Source organism: Mauremys mutica, chromosome 2 (assembly GCF_020497125.1).
Source record: "Mauremys mutica isolate MM-2020 ecotype Southern chromosome 2, ASM2049712v1, whole genome shotgun sequence".
In the NCBI taxonomy this organism is placed as follows: domain Eukaryota; kingdom Metazoa; phylum Chordata; order Testudines; family Geoemydidae; genus Mauremys; species Mauremys mutica.
In genome coordinates, this window is record NC_059073.1 from 126,094,474 (window position 1) to 126,110,850 (window position 16,377).

General features: G+C 41.9%; 1 protein-coding gene across 1 annotated transcript in view; it reads right to left on the minus strand.

Annotated features, from left to right (window-relative positions):
- LOC123364485 (glutamate decarboxylase 1-like) overlaps nucleotides 1-16,377 on the minus strand; it is a 125,205-nt gene that overhangs the window by 73,965 nt on the left and 34,863 nt on the right. The window contains exon 2 of the mRNA XM_045006665.1: nucleotides 13,562-13,675. The gene's annotated coding sequence lies outside the window, so the exon portion shown is untranslated. The remainder of the gene's footprint in view (nucleotides 1-13,561; nucleotides 13,676-16,377) is intronic.

Genomic DNA, 16,377 nt, shown 5'->3' on the forward strand with positions numbered 1-16,377 from the left:
TCGACAGGAGTTTTACCATTGACCTCAGTGGGAACAGAGTTAGGTCAATGGTAAATGCTTTTGAAAAGACCATCTTTTCTTGCTTAGCATTTGGGGCCAAATTTTCTGTTGGTGTAAATTGGTACAGTTTCATTTAATTCATTGGAGCACCATCCATTTAAACCAGCACAACATTTGGTCATTTATGTCCAGAAATACCTGAGGTAGATAACAATATAGTTATGGTAAACATATAGATTGTGGGTGAAATTGTGGATTTATGCCTCTCAAGGCAATAGAATGATAGCAGGAATGAACAGAGCCCTTTTTGTTTATTTTCTTCTTTGTGTTTACCTTTGTTTTCTGTTGCTTTGTCTACATGAGCTGTATTTTAATTTAACAGAACAATAAAAAGAAGTTAAGGAATTTTTTAATCCAGATACTCACTGGACTACATACATAGATTCATAGACTTAAGGTCAGAAGGGACCATTATGGTCATCTAGTCTGACTTCCTGCACAATGCAGGCCACAGAATCTCACCCACCCACTCCTGTAACAAACCCCTAACCTATGTCTGAGTTATTGAAGTCCTCAAATTGTGGTTTAAAGACCTCAAGGTGCAGAGAATCCTCCAGCAAGTGACCCGTGTACCATGCTGCAGAGGAAGGCAAAAAACCTCTCTGGCCTCTGCCAATCTTCCCTGGAGGAAAATTCCTTCCCAACCCCAAATATGGCGATCAGTTAAACCCTGAGCATGTGGGCAAGACTCACCAGCCAGCACCCAGGAAAGAATTTTCTGTAGTAACACAGATCCCACCCCATCTAACATCCCATCACAGACCACTGGGCATATTTACCTGCTAATAATCAAAGATTAATTAATTGCCAAAATTAGGCTATCCCATTATACCATCCCCTCCATAAACTTATCAAGTTTAGTCTTGAAGCCAGATATGTCTTTTGCCCCCACTACTCCCCTTGGAAGGCTGTTCCAGAACTTCACTCCTCTAATGGTTAGAAACCTTTGTCTAATTTCAAGTCTAAACTTCCTAGTGTCCGGTTTATATCCATTTGTTCTTGTGTCCACATTGGTACTAAGCTTAAATAATTCCTCTCCCTCCCTGATATTTATCCCTCTGATATATTTATAAAGAGCAATCATATCTCCCCTCAGCCTTCTTTTGGTTAGGCTAAACAAGCCAAGCTCTTTCAGTCTTCTTTCATAAGACAGATTTTCCGTTCCTCGGATCATCCTAGTAGCCCTTCTCTGTAATAAAGGTAATAATTGGAGATATACCAATCTCCTAGAACTGGAAGGGACCTTGAAAGGTCATTGAGTCCAGCCCCCTGCCTTCACTAGCAGGACCAATTTTTGCCCCAAATCCCTGAGTGGCATCCTCAAGGATTGAACTCACAACCCTGGGTTTAGGAGGCCAAAGCTCAAACCACTGAGCTATCCCTCCCCGTTCCAGTTTGAATTCATCCTTCTTAAACATGGGAGACCAGAACTGCACACACTATTCCAGATGAGGTCTCACCAGTGCCTTGTATAATGGTACTAACACCTCCTTATCTTTGCTGGAAATACCTCGTCTAATGCATCCTAAAACCGCATTAACTTTTTTAACGGCCATATCACATTGGCGGCTCATAGTCATCCTGTGATCAACCAATACTCCAAGGTCCTTCTCCTCCTCTGTTACTTCCAACCGATGCGTCCCCAACTTATAACCAAAATTCTTGTTATTAATCCCTAAATGCATGACCTTGCACTTTTCACTATTAAATTTCATCCTATTACTATTACTCCAGTTTACAAGGTCATCCAGATCTTCCTGTATGATATCCCGGTCCTTCTCTGTGTTAGCAATACCTCCCAGCTTTGTGTCATCCGAAAACTTTATTAGCACATTCCCACTTTTTGTGCCAAGGTCAGTAATAAAAAGATTAAATAAGATTGGTCCCAAAACCGATCCCTGATGAACTCCACTAGTAACCTCCTTCCAGCCTGACAGTTCACCTTTCAGTATGACCCGTTGTAGTCTCCCCTTTAACCAGTTCCTTATCCACCTTTCAGTTTTCATATTGATCCCCATCTTTTCCCATTTAACTAATAATTCCCCATGTGGAACTGTATCAAATGCCTTACTGAAATTGAGGTAAATTAGATCCACATACAAACTACAGTGTTTCCAAACACACTTTGGAACTATGCTGTGATATCAAATTTATGTTTCAATTAAATAGAAGCAAACTTTAAGCAAGTAATGACACATTCCCTTATGAACTTTGCAAGCCGATATAATTCATAGATTCCCATAAACTTTTTATATCTCAGTCATTTCTAGGTGTGAGAAAATCAGCAGCACTTAATCACTTTAGTCCTGTGGAAACTATTGGGCCAACTCACTTGAGTAAATGTTACTCATTGTAATAGCTGCAGAAACTCATTAAATTGAAATATGAGTAGAAGTTGAACTACTGCCAAAGGAGGGAAATAATTCTTCAGTTTTAGAAACAGTGAGATACACCAGTTTTCACCCTGCTACAAGATGTTTGGGAGCTATACAACTTTCAAAGGACAAGAGCATCTATGGGGGGGGGGGGAATTCCCTGCTATTATCAGTAATTTATTAAACAGAGGGGAAGAAAAGTATATTCCTCCCAGTAATCAGTTTTAAGCTGAGTAATATTTGTAACTGTATATTTACACACACACACAAATCCAAATCTACTTCCTACTTAAGGAACTTCAATAATTAGGCCCTACTCCTGCCTCACTGAAATGAAAAGGAGTTTTCACTATTGACTTCAGTGGAAGTAGAATGGAGCCTTTAATTAGCATGATTGCTCTTTGATACTGATAAATGTACAAAGTCCAGATGTCAGCAGTTTGGAAGCATTAAGACCATTTTTAGTAGGCAAATTTGCATCACACTAAGTTATTGTATTCTTGCCTGATATATTAGATGTTTTTGGAATGCAATTGCCTTGACCTTAATTATATGTATGGATTCAAACAGCTCTAGGAGCAGTTTTTGCGCAAAATTATGCTAACTTATACACGTGATGATGTGACTAGAAATTGGAGATGAAACTGTCTTTTACTGGAGTCCAATTAGCATTCAGAACAATAATACACTTTTACAAAAGTCTAACTACACCTTTAAAAAAATTGGGCTATGTATTTAACATACAATAATGGACAGTAAAGAGCTCCAGCCCATTCCTCCCTGCCATATACTCATTCTCACTAAGTATCAACCCTTCCAATTTACACTCCCAACCCACCCTTAACTCTTTACCCTAGAACAGGGATCGGCAACCTTTCAAAAGTGGTGTGCCGAATCTTCATTTATTCACTCTAATTTAAGGTTTTGCGTGCCGGTAATACATTTTAACATTTTTAGAAGGTCTCTTTCTATAAGTCTATAATATATAGACTCATAGACTTTAAGGTCAGAAGGGACCATTATGATCATCTAGTCTGACCTCCTGCACAATGCAGGCCATACAATCTCACCCATCCACTTCTATAACAAATCCCTAACCTATGTCTGAGTTATTGAAGTCCTCAAATTGTGGTTTGAAGACCTCAAGCTGCAAAGAATCTTCCAGCAAGTGACCCGTGCCCTATTGTTGTATGTAAAGTAAATAAGGCTTTTTAAATGTTTAAGAAGCTTCATTTAAAATTAAATTAAAATGCAGAGCCCCCCCGGACCGGTGGCCAGGACCTGGGCAGTATAAGTGCCACTGAAAATCAGCTCGCATGCCGCCTTCGGCACAGGTGCCATAGGTTGCCTACCCCTGCCCTAGAATTATGTAAAGATTAAAACAAACAACTAGGAGATTATAAATTATATTTCTTATTCCAATGATCTACTACTACTTCAACATTAAGAGTTGTTAAATAAAATGGTTAAAAATACCAACATTATTTGCTACATAAAATAGTTAAAAATACTAACTTGCAAGGTCTACATACACTTATATAAGCCAGCATTCTCAAGTAATCACATTTCGGAACACCAGGCTGATCAATCACTCCATCTGGCTTAACAAAATATTTTTCTATTCCACCATGTCACACTATGAGAGTTTCTAGAACTATGACAGATCAATAGACCTCACCCCACTGACTTTAGTGGTCTTTGGATCAAGGCCTGTAATCCTTTAGAAATCTTTATTAGTCATTTGCTACACATATAAGGTCCACAAGATACATTTAGCAGCACATTTCCAAGGGGGCAGTGGTAAGATTGAGTGGCCTTAGTAATTGGATGCGGTGACAGTCTAGGTAGGATGAAATAATTGGATTCCTTAATTGTCCATCTCCAGACAGTCAAACTTTAGATTTGTTTGTTTTGTAAGTGTTTAGAATTTTTATAAAGAATGAGTAATATTTGTATAGATGTTGCTAGCCTCCACTGAAACACATTTTTGGTTGTTTGGAAACATTGCATTGCTTTATCCACAACAGGGTCAATCTTGGTTTCCATGGCTTTCTCTGTTTTGGTTTAGATCCCATCTTGGTTTTCCAGAAGGCTTGTTCCATTTTCCATACACATAAAGCAACATTCAGCCCAAATTACTTCTTTTAGATTAAAGGAAACTCTAAGGCCTGGTCTACACTAAATATTTAGGTTGGCCCAGCTACGTTGCTCAGGAGGTAAAAAAAATGCATATCCCTGAGTGACATAGTTAAGCCAATCTAACTTCCAGTTTATACAGTGCTGTGTAGATGGAAGAATTCTTCTGTCAACCTAGTTACCCCTTCTCAGGGAAGTGGATTAACTGCAGTGAGCAGAAGGGTTCTCTCATGCCCAATGCTGCTGCAGCATTTCTAACAAAGACAGCTTAAGAAACAACAAAAGTTAGGTCCCCACCAGAGAAGTCAAAGCCTATCTTATCTGTAACGTGCACTAACTTTGCCCCACAAAAGGCAGCCAATCTACCATTACTGAAAAAGTGAAGGGTGGGATCTTCAAAAGCACTCTGCTTATCTCTGTTCCAACTGAAACTACCCTAAAAGTGCAGTATGCAGAAAACGTCATAACATTTTTAAACGCTCTGGGTGAGATCCTCACCCCGGTCTGACCCGTTTTGGCCACCCTGGGCGTTTTATCCAGCATAAAGGCTCTCTAAAGCCACTGTTCCAGCCAAAGGATGTTTCCCTAGGCACAGCCGAAGATAGCCACAAAGGCTGCTTGCTAAGGGTCTCCTTACGAGCCCTGGTGTAGAAGGCATGCCAGGGTGGGACTGGGGTAGAGGGTCATGTCAAGGGCAGGATGGCAACTTGGAGGACTGCAGTCCATAGGGCTGTTCTGTTAGGCTGCCATAACTTAGACAGGCCCCCATGTTGTCTAAGGTGAGCACAGGGCCTCCTCAATTGCTGGAGCAGACTAGGATCAGGGGGCTTAAGTCTAGTTTAAAGCTACCTTGGCCTTCACCCCCCCCCACCAGCTGACCCCCATTGGGGTGTAAGTTCTATGCTGTGCCTCCTTGGTTACATCTATAGTTCAAGCTGCGAGTGTAATTCCCAGTTTGAGGAGACGTGCTGGTGCTAGCGCTGATTGAGCTAGCACAGTGTTTCTCAACGACCAGTCTGTGGATTGGCACGATCCCTGAGATTTCCCTGACACAGTTTAGGAAGGCAGCAAGCTGGTTCCTGGTATCCAAAAGTTTGAGAAACACTGAGGTAGAGCACCAAAAATACAGTATAGTCATGGTAGCATTTGTGGATACCCACCCTAAGTACATACCCATCTGAGTCACTTAGCATATACTCTGGGCAGATAGCCCCTCCTGTCTGAGATGCTAGTCATGTACTCTGGGCAGCTAGCTGCCATGGCTAAACTCTATTTTTAGTGCCCTAGCTTTATCAGAGCTAGCGTAAATGTGTCTCATTGAGATAGGAATTGTACACCTATCTCATAGTGTAGACACACCCTTTGAGGTACAGACCAGAATCTCGCCCTCTATTTTGCAAGTCCACTTTTGGTTGTTAAGTGTTTCCTCAGGGATGCTGAGAGGAAAGTTTCACATACTCTTATATCATCTATTACCAAGTAGCAATGTGAGTTATAGTGTTGTTTACGTACTGCTAAGACTGAAAATAAATGATTCAACTATCTTTAATATACTGTTCCCTTTGTAACCTAGTGCTACAACATAAAGTAATTGAGTTCCAGGCCTTCTGTGGCATAGCTATCAAAATCAATACAAGATGATTATATATTATTTTCAGTAGTTCAGCAGAAACAAAGTTTGATGTATCTGAAGCCAGAAAGTCCAATTCTAGATTCAGGACCAGTTTTCCCCAGAATTCAGAGGTTTGCAGATTCACGATTTGGGTTAGGGCCAATTCTAAAACAAACATAGCTTTAATACTATAGCTGTTTGGATACACAGCTTTGGAAATGGCGTAGTTTTAAGTGGCTGCTGTTGACTCTGCTGTATAGTCATAACAGAAAAAATTTTACTGCAGTCTGTTGCTGTTTGTTTTTCTTCCCTCTACCACAGGTGATAGGATTGGCACTTGCTTGTTTGTTTTTGTTTTGTTTGTTTAAAAATCAAATGATCCTACCTGAAAGTCATAGCTGTGGAAGCTACTATGATAGAAAGTCCTCTCAGCTAGTTTCACCGTTATTTCCTTCCTATTTTAAACTGCATAGACTTAGGCAGCCTGAAGTGTCACTGGAAGAAAAGGTAACTATTATATACAGATGCCCCAACTGAGAAACATTACTATATAGGTCTCTAGTCTCAGACACCAACCCCAGTCTCCAGTGGCCTGTATTTGTATGTCTGCAGCTACTGCAAATTATCAAATAAAAATCATATAGGAGCAAGTCTTACAACTATTAGTCTATCCTATTCAGGCAAAACTTCCATTCATGTCAAGTGTTGCCTGAATAATGATTGCTGACTTTGGAACAAAATTTACAAACACCATTTGATTTGTAGCCCTAGTGTACGGCTTATGTCCTGTTCATTTTAAATGAGAGAACTCATGTACACTTTGTTTCCACACTGAATTTGTCTAGCTTCAACTTCCAGCCATTGAATTGTGTTACACCTTTCTCAGCTAGATTGAAGAGCCTATTATCAAATATTTGTTCCCCTCGTAGAGACTTACAGACTAATCAAGTCATCCCTTTAACTTCTCTTTTTTAAAATAAATAGATTGAGGTCTTTGAGTCTATCACTATAAGGCATATTTTCTGATACTCATTCTCATGGCTCTTCTCTGAACCCTCTCCAATTTATCAATACTCTTGACTTGTGGGCAACAGAACTGAACTTAGTATTCCAGCAATGGTTGCACCAGTGCCAAATATAGAGGTAAAGTAACTCCTACCTGAGATTCCCCTGTTTATGCCAATCCATAGATTCCCCTGTTTATGCATCCCAGAGCCTCACCCTGAATCTCATGTTCAGTTGATTATCCACCACAACCCCCAAAGCTCTTTCAGAGTCACTGCTTCCCTGGATAGAGTCCCCCATCCTGTAAGTATGGCCTACATTCTTTGGTCCTAGATAGATACATTTATATTTAGCTGTATTCCAATGCATATTGTTTGCTTGCACCCAGCTTACCAAATAATCCTGATCACTCTGAATCAGTGACCTGTCTGCTTCATTATTTACCACTCTCCCAATTTTCAGATCATCCGCAAACTTTATCATTGATAATTTTATGTTTGGATGGAGGAGGATTGTTTAGGATGATGCAAGGGAAAATGGGATGAAATTTAGAGAATGCACATTTAGGGTTATTATTACTGGAGCAATTGATACATGGTCTGACCTGCTGGAAATAAAATAAAACAACAAAAACAGATAAAGGCAGGTCAAGATGGGGAATGTGATGAGAAACCTTCTAGAGTCTCACTTTATGATACATGAAAATATTGAATGTTTTGTGAAAACTTTTGCAAATATCACCTGAACCTTTGGTGCTCTCTTGTGGTCTCTCACTCTGACATTAAACATTCATTTTGTATGCTTTTGCATTTAAAAAAAATGTGCTAATGTGATAAGAAGATATTATCTCTTGATGTAAACACTACTTTGTAAAGGTTATTTTCATTTCTTCTTTCATTTCTTAGTGCTGACACTATAGTCTCAGTAACTCCACAGTTGAATAGAAGCGAACTCCTGGGCCTATTTAAGTCAATAGGAGTTTTGTCAACAACTTTAATGGGGCCGGGATTTAACTACATGTGGAAGCATACATTTGAACTTATGTTACTTAGTAAGCTATGCCTTAGGCCCCTTTCAGTCCCTGCCACAGGGTGCACCACTTGCCACTGGTCTGGCACCTTCTCTTGGTCCATTGTGGGATTAGCTCTTCAGGCCAACACCTCCTATCGTGGCTTGCACACCATCACTCTGTCTCCCTTTGGTCCACAGCCCTTTTCTCAGCCCCAGAAATTGCACCATCCTCTTCATGATTCAGCCCTCCAGCCGGTCACAGAGGCCTGGTCTACACTAGGGGAGGGGAATCAATCTAAGTTATGCAACTTCAGCTACATGAATAACGTAGCTGAAGTCAACATACTTAAATCTACTTACGGTGGTGTCTTCACTGCGGTAGGTTGACTGCTGACGCTCCCCCGTCGACTCTGCCTATGCTTCTCGCTCCAGTGGAGTACCAGAGTCGACAGGAGAGCGCTTGGTGGTCGATTTATTGCGTCTTCACTAGACGCGATAAATCAACCCCCACTGGATCGATCGCTCTGGAGGAAAGTGTAGACATGCCCTCGGTGTTCCCCCGCTTATGGGGTAGCAAAGTCCCTTCTCCCTAGCAGTTCTATGCGGTCTTCCCTTCCATTGATTCAGTGCCATTCCCTCAGTGGCTGGTAAGGGAACCTGGGCCCACCCTCTACTCTGGGTTCCAGTCCAGGTCACCCTTAGCTCAGAAGTCCCTGGCTCTCCTCTCCCAGCCATTCCTTTCCTGGACTGTTTCTTACCATGCCTGGGTACCCGTCTTTCTGGGTGTACTGGCTCCAAAACTCCTCTCAGAGTGACTGCTGCCTACTTTCCTGCAACCTTCCCCAGAAGCCATGTCTGGTGCCAGCTACTTAACTTTATACAGACAGTGCATGTTCCTGAACCTGCTTTTAATTAGTTCCCTTCTCCCTGGCTCTTCCTCCAGGTGCAGCCTATAGAGTTAATTGGCTTACCTGGCCACCTTAATCCAGTACTGTCCCTCTCAAATGCAACCCGTGGTAACAGGACTGGCTTCTTGCATCTCAGTCTGGGTGGAACCACACAGTCCAACCACTGTACGCTGAATCTGGGCTTTACCAACCATGTTAATCTGACAAGTCCAACTGTGTTTGACACCTGTAAGGGAACTGTGACAACAACTGTTTTAAGTGACTCAGAAACAGCGTCTTCAAGACAAAGTAACATTGACTTGCCAAAGAGAACACAGTATTGAAGAAAATGCGTGAACACACCAAAAGAGTCCTCTATACATATTTCCTTATCTAAGCAACATCTCTATCCATAGCTCTGGTGAGTCCAGCTTATTCCCATCTTTGGGCTAGCAGAGCCTATCCATTTACTGCAGTCCCTGTGTCTCTCTGTCTGTGTGTATTTCAGTCAGTTTGGGTGTTGCCCTTAGTCTGCTGACAACCCACTCACATCTCCACATTCCTGAAGCCAGAAACTTTCAAATTTAGGATCTCCTTTGAGCCTAAGTTTTGGTCTGGGAAGAATGTACTGTGATGCACTAGCTGGAACCAGGCAGGGGGCACCCCCAATCAATATTTTTTCTATTGCTTCCCGAAGGAGCTTTCTCTTAGTCATTGTTTCATTTCCAGTTGGTTCCTCCTGTAACAGCCTCCTTTGATAACTCCTGACAATCCAGCAGGTTAATAGCAAATAGATTATCTGAGAGGTATATGATATTTACAAAAATTTCTACACAACTGCCTCATTCTCCAGGTAACTAGGAGCATTACAAATTATTTTTCTTCCTTGAAGAATATATTCCCGCTATTCTTCATATGTTAGTTTTGCATAAATCCAACCCTTCCCCCCCTCCACAAAAAGCTTAAGGTTAGAAATATGATAGGTTTCTAGCTACACTTTGCAATGCACTGGAATGGGATTAAGATTGTAATAAAATGAGATGAAGATTGCTATAAAATTATACCAACACCGCTAATTTTTAAAAGTCTCCTTATTTTTTATACCAAGGCTTGGAAAGAAAAAAAAACTGGGGAATTTCTGCAATAAAGAAAAGATCTTTACCTTTCAGAGAGCTTCCTTTGTTTTCATGTGAACTGATTGTAGTGGTATGCTCTACACACAAAGTTTCAACTGCTTCAAAAGATGCAATGATTACTACATTGTAGTTATATATCATCTTCCATACAAAGTTCTCAATATCTTTTAGACTGAAAACTCTTTCAGGAAGAGTCTGTCATTTATTATATATTTGTAAAACACCTAGCACAATCGGACAAAATCTGGTTGTGGATTTTAGGTGCTATTGCAATATAAATACTATATAAGTTTTTTTGACAAACAATTAATTTAAAACTCACAATAGCCCTGTGGAGCAGATCATTATTATTGTTCCTATTTTACAGAGGAGGAAACAAGCACAGAGAGATCTAAATCATTTGAAGAAGGCCACCCTGGTTCAGCTGAGACGTTTGCAGCTGCAGAAGTTAAGTTCTGCAGAATTCTTATAGTTTAAAACAAATATGTTTTAAATAACTAAAAAATTAATTCAATTTTCTGAAAAGCATCAAAAGTGCACAGACCCACTGGGTTTCACCAGGGGAAACTGATAACATCCTGGGGACTGAAATAGATGGGGACGATTCAAGCTGCATGGGACAAGCTGAAAATAATCTGCTACAGAATTGTTCTAGTTAGCAATGCAGACCTGCAGGAGCCCAGCAGCAAAAGGCTGCTCAGTGAGGGCTCCCAACTAGCTATATACACACACAAATGTCTGATTTAAGCATACAGAGGTTCCGAAACACATCTTTAAAAATCTGGTCTTAAATAGCCCTGATTTTCTGGCCTAACATTTCCTGCCTAGAATCTAAGAAAAACAAATGACCCAAGAGTCTTATTATATTTCCTGTCAAAGCATCTTAGTTATCCTGGATCCATTGGTTCAGTTATTATTATAGCTGTTTTTACAGCACCTATACAGTGTTCTGGGCACTTTTACTGTAAAGTAGAACGACAAGAGCCTTGCTCCCAAATGCTTATTAATAACAATATCAATAACGGAGGAAATCATTAAAATAATGACAATACATAATCAATCTTGGGTGAAATAATCAATGCAAACTGCTTTTTTCCATCACTTCTTGGTTTCCTGAATCAAACCTTGGTACAATCCCTCTTAGGTAATTAATTTGGATGGCAGATTTCAGTGAGGCACATTTTATCTTCATGGGTGTAGTTGGGGGGGAGCATTGCCCTCCAAAAAGCTATGTATGTTGACAGTGGGGGGCTTCAATTTAAAGGTTTGGCCACTCCCCAATCAGCTCAAGTCACACACCCCCTGGCCCCACCCTCAGCCTCCGCTCCCGGAAAGCAGCAGCTCTTCCTTGCACTGCCCAGCTGTTGCTCCTGTCTCTCCCAGGGGGCACAGCTCCCAGTGCAGCTCACAGCTCACCCAGCCTCTGAGTTCACTTGACTTGCACAGCTCCGCCAGCTACCATGCAGGGAGGGGGCCCAGCAGCACCATGTGACCGAGCGTGGGGCCAACTCTGAGCAAACAGGAAACCCACACACAGGAGTGGGGCAGCCCTGGACCTGCTCCGAGCCCTGGGAGGTAAGTGGTTTCCAACCATAGCTTCCAGTCCCCTCCTCCCAGCTGGGGGCTCCTGTGAATTAGCTACCCCATGGCCGAGGTTAAATCCCACTGCGCCTGGTCCCTGTGTGATTCCCAAACAAACACTGGAGCAAGCGCCCAGCCTCATGGGCCAGTACATGGGCCCAGCCCTTCAAGCTTCGAGGAGGCATGGAATTTGTCCCCCCATGCACAGCCCCACTGGCCTGGCTGGAGCTGACCTCCCTGCATATAGAAATCAAATGATGCCTATGTTTATCTTGTGTAATTAGAACATCATGTAGCTATCCAGAAGTGATCACCAAAATAACTAAAGGCAGCAATGTTCCCATTCTGCTTTTTATTACAAAGCACCCACCCAGGCTAGTGTCTTTTAAATATATGACTATGGTTTAAATATAATCTCCAAGTTAAATTCAGCGGATTCTCTGCTGCCAGCATGAGAGATTAGACACACATGCTCACTTTACTTCCATTGTTTGATGCCTTTATGTGTCATGCTGTACATAAAGGGTGATGGGTTGAAATTCTTACTTACTATACCAGGCAATTCAGTCTCAGAAGTTGATTTAGCAGTCTAATGAAGGAGTCAAGGAAAAATCAAAGTGCACATTGAGCTATTTGAACTGGCAAGAGCAGTGCACTATGTGACATGTAAAACATAATAATGCTACAGATGAACAACTGAAATTTCCCCAAGGAAGTGATAAACCTGCCATATTTTGGAGACAAGTGTTCAGTTGTCCAGTTCAGTCACTTTCTCTACTCAGATTTGCAGAATTTATGTGAAGTCTCTGCTCCAGGAGAGACTAATTTAACAACATTCTCCTCCTCCAGCTACAGCACTGCATAGGAATAAGAGGAAGAATTTTAACAGCTTTCCCCTTTCTCATATACAGCGCTGTACCTAAAGGAGTGGCTTCTATTAGAGCAATCAATCCTGGAGTGGAGATGTCTCATAATTTCTGCAAATGTAGACCCTTTTTGCAATCTGAGTAGAAAAATGATCAAGAGCATCATTTCACCCTTACCTATACCATGAGGTCTCCACAGTTTTCATTATTTCAATGGGATTGTACAGCTGTAACTGAAGGAAGAATTTGTCTCCCCCAGCCTAAACTGTCTCTTCAGTGTGTCTATCAGAACATAGACAAAAATCTACAGCTGCAAAGAGTTCAAAACTTATTGAAAAGTCAAGAGTCGCACTTGAGGTTAGTTTTCTTTGTCTATCTTTTCCATTTCCATTACATGTTCCAGCAGTATCCCCTATTTCAGTATCATCTGTGGGGTAAGTTAACAAATACTTTCCCTCCTTCCCCTAACATAACTACCGCTTAATAATCAGAGGATGGAATCTGCAGAGCAACGATTTAGGGACATTGCAACACTCTGTGGGAATTTGCCACTAGCCCCAGACACCCAAATTTAGTCCTTCAACTCCAAACTTGTGGCACTGGCCCTGTAAAGTCAGTATTTCTTCGACCTGGTAGGAACCTCAGAAAGTCATAGAGTTTAAGAGCAGAAGGGACCATTGGATCATCAAGTCTAACCTCTGATATATGACAAGCCCTTAAATTTCACCCAGTTCCCCTCTACTGAGCCAAATAACTTGTATTTGGCTAAAGCATAACTTGTATTTGGCTATACAGTACAGGGGATTGTATGCAGACTGGTAGGCAACATTCACAGAAAAATTCCAAACCTCAGCTTCATATCCATTCCTTCTGCTTACACCGCTGCACTGACCTCAGGTTGGACAGTGACTGCATCACCAGGTTTCACTTGCGGATTCTTCCGAGTGGTTCCATTCAGGTTAACTTTCCTTCTTGGGAAGCCTGAAACAGGCTAAGCAGTACAGACCTATGGAGTGTTTCAAATGAAAAACATTTGATGATTAATCAAGGGCTTTTTTCCAACGTTCAATTCCATAGTGAAGGGAACGAAAACCTTCATAGCTTTTAATTCAAACTCCATGAGAGGTTAAGGAGGGAGATAAAAGGGAGCATTCCACAAACAGTTAAGATGCAAGGTAACTAGCACCATGACTTCTTAAGGGCTGAACTAAAATATGTTCAATATAGAACCAAAAAGAATTCCATTTTGTGAATCAGAGAGAGAAAAAATCCATGCATAGTTACATATAATGTAGAGGATTGAAAAGCATACTCTATATTATCTAGGGGGGAAGACTATAAAGCAATGAGGGGGGAAAGAGTGGAGGAGTTCATTCCCCCTTTTCCATTAAATAAATAAATAAAAAGGGAGTTGACTTCTAGCATTATTGGAAACAATCCATGACACCAGCTAAATTCCTGCATAGACCAATCAAAAACTGTACATAATTCTTGACACTGTTAAAGCTACACAAATGGCCAGGCATGCTGTTCATCTCCTTTTCCAGTCCTGAAGTGGACCAGATCATTGTGCTACAAATGTCTAAAATAACACTCCCTTGTGATCTAATCCGAATGCACCCCTTAAACATGCACAAAGTCACCCAACAGGAAAGGAAATCTCACCTGTTTTCCATCTGGAAGCAGAACTGGTTGATTTATGCATATACTTGCAGATTTTATACTAGTTGAGTCCTAGTTGTCTGAAGGCTTTTCTGTAGAAAACTGAGATGCTGAGTGTGATCCATATAGTGTCACAATGAATATGTGCCAAACACATCATCTCAAGTAAGATAACCACAGGCCTGACACAGACTATACTGGGATCCTGACATTGTTTGCTCTCTTGGGCTGCCTCATTTCTCTTTTAAGGAGTCAGAAGAATCAGAATGAAGAAATAACCTGAAATTCTGATGGGAACATTGTAAGGAAGCCAAAGGCATGTGCTATGTGGAAATGACACTGGATACCTTTTAAGCAGACAGCCTGGATATTTTGGAAAGGATACCCCTATGATTTAGATCTCTAAGTGACACACATGAGTAATGGAGAGGTCAACTACATCCCTGATGGTAGGAGGGAGATAATATTACTACAGATGAAAGATATGTTATTTATATAAATGATCTTTTCTGGGGGGGGGGTAATTAAAACCAGACAAACAAAGCCTGTGCTATGAAATGGTATAATATAGAACCATCTTGATAATCACATTGATACCGATGTTTCTGGTACACTATAAGATTACTTGATGAAAGAAAGTGTATGGCCAAGTCTCTTTCTGCTGGAGAAGGAGGAAGTGGAGATTTGACAGCAGAGAGAGTGCGAGAGTGCACACATGCATGTTGAAGTGTGTGAGAGAGAACTGTGATTACTCACTCCTGAAAAACGTTGCCACCTCACTTGCTATATTGAAGGGGTGGCCAAACTGTGGCTTGTGAGCCACATGCGGCTCTTTTATCATTAAAGTGAGGCTCACAGAGCCCCCTCCCCAATTCTCCACCTACTAGACTTAGGGAGGTGGAGCTCAGGACCTGTGCCTTGCAGCTGGGTGGTGCAGTAGGGGCTACTGTCCAGCTGAGAGGGAGGTCTCGGGAGTTTTTGCCCAGAGGGGAGGGGATCTTGGGGCTTCAGCCCTGCAGGGCACACCTGCCAGGGCTCGGGGCTTCAGCAGAAGGGAGGCTGAAGCCCCAGTCCCCGGCTCCCAGCAGGTGTGTCCCAGCTCTCAAACTTCTGAAGATTGTTGTAGGTGGCTCGGAGGGCCAGTAAGTTGGCCACCCCTGCAATATTGCCTACCACAGAAGGGGCAAAAGAGCAATCCTACTGCCTATTAAGTCAATGGCAACACATCCATTGACTTCAGTGGAGCAGAGCTAGAAAGGTTAGGGGCAAGAAGTGGTGGTTCTAGCCTGACAAAAACAACTTCCTTTTTCCGGTTATATACTGTCTATGAGAAAAGAGGCCTCAGAGGTCAAGAAGCTTGGTAATGTTATGATTCCCTCAAAGAGTAGTGAGCCTGCCACTGATTCCTACCACACAGTAATTTATACCATTTATACCTGATGATGCCACAGCACAACTGGTTGCTGAGCTCTGTGTCTTTATCCTCACACACAACTATTTCAAATTTGATGACAATATATATCTCCAGATCAGTGGCACCGCTATGGGCACCCGCATGGCCCCACAATATGCCAATATTTTTATGGCTGACCTGGAACAACGCTTCCTCAGCTCCCGTCCATTCACGCCCCTTCTCTACCTACGCTACATTGATGACATCTTCATCATCTGGACCCATGGGAAGGAGACTCTGGAAAAATTTCACCATGATTTCAACAGCTTCCACCCCACCATCAACCTCAGCCTGGACCAATCTACACGGGAGGTCCACTTCCTAGACACTACGGTGCAAATAATTGATGGTCACATTAACACCACCCTATACCACCCTATACCGAAAACCTACCGACCGCTATGCCTACCTTCATGCCTCCAGCTTCCATCCCGGGCACACCACAAGATCCATTGTCTACAGCGAAGCACTGAGGTACAACCGCATCTGCTCTAACCCCACAGACAGAGACCAACACCTACAAAATCTCCACCAAGCATTCTCAAAACTACAGTACCCACACGAGGAAATAAGGAAACAGATCAACAGAGCCA